Here is a 9,890-nt window from a genome sequence, read left to right as displayed (position 1 = left end):
CGCTTTCTCCCCGTCTCGCCTTCCGCTCTCTGTCTCGCTCTCTCTCGTCCTTGTCCTCTAACGACTGATATCCGTTGACTTTTCTCCTCCACATCCGCTCGGCTTTACGCTCTCCAGCATTTCTGTTATTTCCATTTTTCCTCTCCTCGTCCTCTCGCCTCAAGAGAGAAGTAGAGTCGTTTTCTCATAGACTTCTATACAACCAGAGGAGTCGCCCCCTGGTGGACACTAGAGAGAAGGCAGGTTTAAGTTGTTTCCTGGTGTGCAATGATCATCACAGCTCCACAGAGCTTCCAGCTTCTCTCCAATATGACAAACGACATTTTCCAAACAGTCTCACTGCAGACGTGAAGAGAATACGATACATCGCCCTGATGTTCATCCACGAGAGAGAGAGAAACGTCTGTCAGGTGATTGGGACCTCCGACGCAGAACAGATCAAGAAACACTTAAAAGCCTTCATGGCACAAAGAAGACGGAGCGTGATTGGTTTTTGTTATTATTCCTTAATGAATACAAAAGCGTAGCTGCCAGAAATGTGGAGGTTCTAAAGGAAGCGTTAATGAGAACAGCTGGATGTAACGCTGGAACTCTCGCCCCACCGTGTCTTCAGTCACTTCACTGTGGATCTTTTGCAGTGATCAAAGTCAAAATCCCTTCAACAGCAGCTTATCTAACAATCCGACCCACAGAAATATGAACTGTACACTTCTAATTAAAACACAGGCCCACGGCTGCATCACTCACAGTGTGTGATGTGTAACAGTAACAGTGGGACCAACTGGTTTCACTGGGAAATCCATTTCTGCTTTAGATTTGTGAATCAAGATTGGTCGACACAGACTTCCTGTTTCGATGAAAGCATTATGATAGCAGAGAGCCGTGGAATTCCTGTAATGACTTGTAACAACAAGCTTGTGGCCTTTTCACACGGAGCTTTTCTTTCTTGTTAACCGCACGTCAATATATTTGATCAAACTGCTGTTTCTGTCATGAATACTTTCACACAGAACCCAAATATTAAATACGCCACGAGCGCTTTTGCAGCGCAAATAAAGGCATCAACCAATCCGTATACCATGACAGCGACCTTTATTACTCCTTTAAACCTCGACAAAGGCAGCACAGACCACACCCACTCCTTCCCTTCTTACCTTTCACAATAAAAGCCCCAGATATATTCACGCCTAACTGTTTAGCAGAAGGGACTCGTTTCACTGAAAGGAAACTCAATGAAATAGCTTAGAGTAGCTTTAGGCTATATATGATCGATAGCATCCTGCTAGTTGGTCCTCCATTCCAACCGTCATGAATTCACAAATCTGCTGCTATTAATGGTTTTGATGAGACATATTCTCAAGCGATCGCTTTGCATTTTCATGGCGTTCATTCGTCTCGCCCCCCCGGTGTGTGTAAAGACCTTCAGTGTGCAGATCTTCAACACTGCTGCTGTTTCTATGTGTTACATTCCACGATATAGATCAACACATAGTCATTCAAATGCTGTTGAAATAATATTAGGTAAAAGAATCCCACTTTCAGTTTATTCCAGTTCAACGGTACGTTTATGTCAAGGACTCGCACAAACGGAGCAGAAAGTCTTACTGCTCATTCTGTAGCTGCTCTGTGCTTTATTCTGGTTAACTGGGTTCACACAGCTTTAAAAACAAAAAGCCAACATCGTTCAACTGTGTGTTGGTTACATTGATGTCACATATCTGTTAATCATTTGTTTTATTCATTTATTTTCTATTTATTTGTATTAGTGTCTCAACTGTTTGAGTAAGAATTACTCAAACAGTTGAATGTTGAGAATTCTCAAAATCAATGTAAATTTTATCTTCCGCATTTACTTTGTTTTACCAAACCGTGACCCCAAACCGAACTGAGAACCTGGTGTCCCAGTCACCGCTGGACTTAGTCTCGTCCCGCATTAGTGGACCGTGATCTTTAATAAAGGAGAACAGGAAACCACCCCGACAATTATTTCTCTTTTACAGAGTGAAGAAATATATAGTTACAGAGAACGGTACCTCAGAGTCCAATTATATCAAAGGACATGTGATGAATAAAATCACCGATGTCACCAAAGTCAATGTGATCCTGCAGGTTTGTAGAGGTCCGGTCCTCCTGCAGGACGGCAGGCTCAGTGTACGAGGACGATTAACCTCCAGAATGAAGCTCATTCTGCCCGTTTGCACGGCGTCCTCACGAGCTGAGACGCTGCACTGTTCTACAGGCTTTGCATAGAAATGTGTTCACCTCGTTCACCAGGATACGAGCTTTGAAACAAGAAGCAGCCAGCGAGCGCTGAATAACATCAGACATCCTGATGCAGATGAAGAACACCGGAAGCTTCTATATCACTCTGCTTTATACGTTGTCTCATATTAGTTTAACATTACAGACTATCAAAGTAAATGCAGGTCTCCGAACCGACTGTTTGAAGACTACATTTGTAAAGGTGCACCACATTTATCTCGCGAGCCAATCAGAGCAGACTGGGCTTTTTAAGGGCGGGGCTCTTAAAGAGACAGGCACTAAGAACAGGCTCATTCACACAGACAGTAAGAGAAAGTGTGTTTTGATTATTAAAGCGTGTAAATGTGTTCTAATAGAAACCCAAAACAAGTATGACCCTAAACATGAGCATGAAATGTCCCCTTTAAGAAGGAAATATGTTCATTATCCTGGGCATGAATGTCCTTTTATACCATGCTGTATATCAATATAAAATGTAATAAAGCAGCTCTTTAGTCAAGGTTGTTGATTTGAACTCTGCAGATGTCAGCGTCAAACTGTCCTTCAGCAGGAGGCGAAAACATGTGTAAATGTCCAGAGCATTAATGTCTCAGAGGAACAGATAAAGTGATGACACATCATGGAAATGAAGCTGTCCCCAGACGTCCACAGTCACTGCTGTGTCCTTGAGGACAACTATGAACGGAGCACTTTACAAATGTAATGAACCTGTTTATACCATAAGTATTCATTTTGAAATGAAGAATATTAAGCGGACCCTGAGTTAAGAGTTTGTCTTTGTCTAAAATAACAAAGTGAAGTTAGTATTCATCTCAAATGCAATTTTCAAAACATTCGACTTCGGGAGGAAGCCGTTGTGTTGTGGACCTCTGGGACTTCTCTCCATCACATGGGTCCTTTGTTGACCTTAAATTAAAAAAGCATGACCACTTAAATGATTAGCTTTTGAGCATCAACGTATTGATCACTGACGTATCGATCAGCTCGCTCCTGTAGCTGTGATAGAATCAGCACATGCTGTGTGCAAACAGCAGAGTTGTCGTATAAACTATCAAGAAGTCCTTCACATGGACCCATCATCTCCCTCTGCTTCAACTCTTTCAAAGGTAAAATTACAGTTTTATACTTCAACCCTCGGCTCTCATCAAACATCAGAGAAACAGCAGCATGTTGTGGATGTTTCACTTAACTCAGCCGCATCCTTAAACTACCACTACCACATAATAACACAGCTCAAAGTGTTACACACTGACCGCCAACAGGGGCGGTGCCCGAGGGGCAATCTGACTGGCAACCCAGTCACCAGAAATATTGGCATTGTACTTTCCTGCAAACCATGGGATATGTTGATTGTGGACGTTTCTGAACCTGAAAAAAGTCTCATAAGTATGTTTCATATCAGCCTCTTATCACACTTGCAAAAAAATGCAAAATGCCAAGTTTAATGGTGTGAAACGGTTGGTTGGGTTTAGGCAAAAAAACTACTTGGTTAAGGTTATAAAAAACATCGTGGTTTCTTTTCAAACTACAACACAACAATGTCACATAGCAATGTAATGCAACAGCGCAATGCAACGTAACAACATAACAACAACGTTACAGCGTAACATAACAACTTAACGTAACAATGTAACATAAGTATGTAACGGAACAACTTAACGCAACATAACATCGTAACATAACATCGTAACATAAGTATGTAACGGAACAATGAAACGGAACAACGGAACAGAACACCTTAACAACGTAGTGTAACAATAAAATGTAGCTACAGTGTATTGATTAAAAACGTACTAACCTAACGTTACGTAAATAGCATAACAATGCTACGTAACAAGCGTGAGATCAATGTTTACTTTTGGTTTCACACGGGACACAAACAGCGGTCTCCAGGGTGAAAGTCCTGTGTTTATTTTACCCATCCACCACAGCTGTGAGCTGGAATGTTGAGGCTCGATGCGCTGAAAGCATCCGACACACGTTTTGAAGTACACTCATCATTTAAAATAGCTGAACACGCACTAAAAGCTTTGTTTTCTGCAGCCGCAGTACCTGTTTGGAGAGAAGCAAAAGGGATAAAAACTGAAGGCTTTTTACCCCAGATGACGACATCTTATTAAAGAAAACAATGATTAATAACTCTGCGTCAATTGACGAGCATCAAATGAGGCACATCAATTACAGTTTCAGTGCATTTCAGCCTTCACAGTTAGCAGATATTTACAGATATAGTTTCATGTTATTTGAAGTCATTTATTCAGCATTCATTTATGACACTGAATTAAAAATGTTAATTATGAATGATGTACAGCGTATTATTGCAAACAACCAGGGCTTTCTTAGTACATGCTCATCTAATCCACCTCAGGGTTGGATTGTCTCAGTACAAACACAACAGACCAGTAGGCTGCTTTTAATTCCTTTTCATCTCTTTTTCTCTTTCCCTCTCGGAGCGATCCGACCTTGAGCTCCTCTGAGTGAAGGAATAACATCGGCACAGAGGTCTTTTGTCATGTTGCAGCCGCAGCCGTCAGCCGTCAGCCCTCTGCAGGAAGCCCGCATTTCCTTCAGCCTCGACACGGATCCGTAACGCACACTTACACTCTGATTAAGACACAGTGTCAGTCAAGTGGAATAATGTTATGGATGATATGGCTGCCTGGAGGACATGGATCATGTTTTTCATTCTTGTTCCATTTCATTAGTCTGTTTTGCAGGTACACTGCAGCACTAATGCAGCGCAGGTGAAGGGTCCCAACCCCCATTTGGGAGGCTCAGATCATCTGCAATCACCTAATTCGTCAAATAACCTCCAACGGCTGCATTTAATGAAACACGTCCACTGAAAGCATCGGGCCGCGCTCTTCTTTCTACAACGTGGGAACGCTGAAGCTGAAGGTTTTCTGTGCTGAGTATTTGTTACAAATTACAGTCTCTGAAAAAGAAAGAGAAATAAATCATGGAGAGAAACTGTGACGGAGCTGAAATGACTCACATGAGATTAGTGTTGTAATGATTACTATCTTCTTAAAACCAAGTAAATAATCTGTGTTGGAGGTAAAACCTTTAATCAGAATGACTGCTTTGAGTCAGCTAATCACTTCTGATAAAGAAATCCCACATGAGAGCAGTCAAGTCTCTGAAAACGAGAAACATTTGAACAAAACATTCTAGAAAACAGAGATGTGAATCATCACGCTGTTTGGTTTGACTGATGACGGCTCACAATGAACAAACTCAATTTAAACATTAAACCGTCGTCTCTTAAACAAAGAATTTGCCAAATCTGCTGAACTGAAGTCAAACTGGATGCCACATGCAGCCGTAGTGACTAACACAGCATAATGAGCCTCTAACCACATGGTGCGTGCTGGTGGCCCAGCGGGAAACATCCAATTAGAAGCTTTTGGACCGAAGCTCAATTAAAGTTGCTCATTCCTGTTTTCAGCGTTGGAATTATCCTCACCTCGTTTCTGAGTGGCAGCGTCTACAACGCAGCTCTAATGACCCCGTTCACTCGTTAACGGGAAAGAATAAGAAAACATGGCTCAGCTCTGAGACGCACGGCAGTGTCCATCACCACCAATGACAACCGACGGCGTAGAAAAATCTTCCATTTAAAGAATGAATTCCTCGGCGGGTCTATTGATCTCCTCGTCACACGGATGAGCTGGTCTCGAGAGCGGAGAGCGGAGAACGGAGACCGAAGGCCGTCATCGATCGGGTGAAAGCGGCTGTTGTATGATTACAAGGCTCCGGCTCTTTAAGTGAGTGCCACAAAATGAGGCGAAATATCCCCGTTTCCACCAGGCTGCCGACAATGGGAGCATTCAGCGAGGTCTGCTGAAGAAACTCGGGAAACGGACGAGGCCGACATGTCTGCTGTGTAGATGCCCTGAACTCTGAACTTTAGGATTTGTATTAAAATGAAAGCTGGCAGCAAACTCCACTTTACTCTGAGTTCTTTCTAGTCGCAGGGGAGAGACGGGCAGAGATGGACCGTCAGCTTCACTTTTGGAAATTTCGCCATTATTCTCAGAAATAGGATCACAGGCTTCAGGCCGTGAAAATGTGTGTGGTGTAAAGAGGATACCTGTTTAAAGTACCGTGCCATTTAAATGCACATAGTTATGTAGCAGGTTCACTTACAGCTATTTTATTTCTCTACTAGTCCAAACAAACCAGAATATATTCCCCGTAAAGTGCAACATGTTTCCTCTGCTGTCAGTGAAACTCAAACTTCTGGCTTTGGCAGAAGTTTACTGAAGTTACAGAAGAATACTTCTTCTTCTACAACTTTTAATCTTGCCTCTCACCCACAGGGACTAACTTGTGCAGCAGCTACGAGTTAAACCAGTTAAAGGTTCCTCGTAGTAACTTTGAAATAACGCTGAAATGCCACCAGTGCTAAAGTTGAATTAAAAGGCATCTTATCTGTATTTCCTTACTCTTGTCTTCATTTGTGTGTCGAGGTTTATCCAAAAGGAGCGTAAGAATACCCGGATCTTCATCACCAATGGGAACCACAGAAGAAGCATAACAGCGTTACCTCTAGCCCCGCCTCTAAGGGACGTCCAGCCACGTTTAGGGAAATAACTCTGGATTTAGTTATTAGAGCATTTTACAACCTTTAGGGGCTAATTATTTAAATCACGACTATTCACGTGTTTGTTCTAAGAAGTTGATTCAAATCCCTCTTTCCCAATTAAAGTCTATGGGAAAAGTCGTTTTGGTCCCGATGGCATCATGTGACGGACCAGGAAGTTGTTCTTCTACCGTTTGGCTGCTGTGTACATTTTTTTGTGACAAACATTTAAAGATGAGAATGAATTGATTTTTCAACGACAGTCGACAGCAGAGAGCTAAACACTTATTATTAACTTCAATTAAAAGTATTTCAAAGCGATCGCTGCTGAACTGATGCAATCTGCTGTAACGTATAGTCAGAGCATCGATGCCACGACAGTCTGCGACGGTCTCCGTGTGCTCACTAATATGCTTTTATTCTTTCATCTAGCGGGATATTGAAGTTGCTGTTTGGTTTCTCCCGGTGATCCGGGATCAGCTGTCGTCTCCCCTGAAGGTTCACGCCCCTCCACCCGATGAGACCACTCTCCAGTAATCAAACCTCCCTCCTCGCTCGCCGTGACCTTGTCGAGGCTGAACGCCGGGCCCGCGTCGATCCTCGCCGCCTTTTAAATATTTATGATCATGGAGAGCGACGGCAGCCCGGCGGCCTTTCTGTCCTTAAGGGGGAGCCTATGAATGTGATTTCAGGTGGGCTCACCGTACACTCTTTCCATTATCTCCGGATCGCAAGGAGGCGGGTGAGGTCGGCTGAGGTCAGGTGAAGGGGGGGGGGGGAGGAGAGGGCGGCGAGTTGGAATGAATTCAAATCATTTTGGACACCTATGTGCAGATCTGATGCGTACAGTATGTCACCTGTATGAGACACATTACCCTTCACAAGACGATAGATTACTGTCATTTAAATATCGTCAGTCGCTTTGCTGGCAAACTCCCCCCCCACACCCCCTCCCTCCTTCTTTTCTTGGCCGATCTCCCGCTCGGCCGTAACCGCACGCTTCGGTACATTTTTTTTTCAAGTGTGATTTCCTTCACCGCACAATTAGTTCCGGGATGATGAGCCATCCTGAGCTTCCCGTGACCCCTGACGATATCTAATCAATTTTGAGTTTTTATTCTTTAATTAATTACACGGAGATCAAAGAGTCGAGATAAAAGCTTCCGCCGTTCTGCCACAGACGGATTTCAGCAGCGCTCTTTCAAAATGAAGATGAAACATTCACGGTCACACACTTTTCATATTGGCACTTTCCTCATAAACACTTTCATCCATTCACACACACACACACACACACACACACACACACACACACACACGCGCACACACACACACCTCCTGCTTTCCAAACATGCAGCCTTATGTTTATTTATGAAATGCCGATATGGAGCACTTCAAAGAATTGTCCAGCCCTCCCCGAGGTGATCTAGCAGCGTGTAAACTAGACCCATAACTCTCCAGAAGAAACCAGCTCGACTCGGAGTCCTTGAACCCCCCCCCCAAAATAAAAAGTGGTCGCAGAGAAAAGACAAGAGACTCCTCACAGTGATCTCTTTGTTGTTAATGCTGCTCATGACGCAACCGTGACGACAGCTGAGCTCTGACTCAGGAGTCTCCCAAAGACGAGAGAAGCTGCACCGAGAACATAACGACCAAAGAAACTGAGATTTACACAGAAAACTGTTTGAGGGGCAATTCTCTGAACAATAAACTCGACTGTGAAGGCAGAAATATTCTCACTGGGTCACTGAAACCTCGTTTGCACTTTATAACTGTAGTTAGTCTGACATGTCAGAGGAGTGTTTAAAGCTCCACTGCAGAGAATATTACAAGTTAGGACAATTTGCAAACACGTTCTGCTTCTAAATACACCAGACGTAGTGACGCAAGTCTTTAAAAGTGACCTCACACTAGTTATACTCCTTCACTTTTTCCTTCCATCACTCCTGATACGTATGGTGGATATTTTCAGCACTAGCCATTCATTGTGTTTACATTCTAGAATAACTTCTCCACGATACATGTTTTATTGTTAGTGTTATATATACTGTATATAAGAAATGGACATAGTCGCCATGACGTCACCCATTGGTTTGGGGGCTACATCTTGAAACCGGGGTTCGGCGTTGTGGCCGTCGCCATCTTGGTTTTTGGCCGTCGGCATTTAGTTTTTTAGGAACCAGAAGTGACACAAAACGGTGAAGCCAAGTACAACCGCATGCTAAATACGACATTTTTAGGTGACTAAAATGTTACCATTAAATTCTAAGACAAAAACACAAACAACTCCCAGACTGGATAACCTGTCAATCACAGTAGCCTAAAGCATCCCCTGCTTTATGGTCCGTGTGACTCTAAATGGACCATAATGTACTAAATGAACATCATGCTGTATTGAAGAAGACTTGAAACTAGAGATTGAGACCATAAACTCATGTTTACAATGTTTACTGAGGTAATAAATCAAGAGAGAAGTAGAGTCACTTTCTCATAGACTTCTATACAACCAGAGGAGTCGCCCCCTGGTGGACATTAGAGAGAATGCAGCTTTAAGACATGAAGCTTTTCATACTACACACTTTTCATACTACAAGGTTGCTTGCTGGGTTTTTAAACAATACAACAACAGACGATGGAAACCTCAGACTTGAATCACCACTGAAATGGAACACTTCATCAAACTGTTGGTTGATGAGGCTAATGCGGGGGTTTGATATAAAGATGCGAGTTCTGTATTTCCAGCAGAGTCGTGCAACATTCCAGCTTGTTGCAGAAGTGAACAGCGGGTCTGTGCCGTCTGCTGGAGGCTTTAACCCAGAACGTCTGACAGCGCTGCGAGCGCAGACATTTATAGCTCGAGCCGCCCGGTGGGATTCCAGATGCCACATCGGCTCCGTATCAGCACCTCGCCTCGACGGCGCCTTCCACGCTATCACAACACGTCCTTCGCTGCAGCCGCTAAAGACCCCCGAGAGCAGCTGTTGATGCAAACGACAAAACTAAAAACTCTTTCTGTATTCAAGTACCTCGCTGCTAGGGAGGG

The sequence above is a fragment of the Anarrhichthys ocellatus genome, unplaced genomic scaffold, assembly GCF_004355925.1.
Source record: "Anarrhichthys ocellatus isolate YVR2014 unplaced genomic scaffold, GSC_Weel_1.0 scaffold191, whole genome shotgun sequence".
NCBI lineage: Eukaryota > Metazoa > Chordata > Actinopteri > Perciformes > Anarhichadidae > Anarrhichthys > Anarrhichthys ocellatus.
This window is presented reverse-complemented; position numbering follows the sequence as displayed.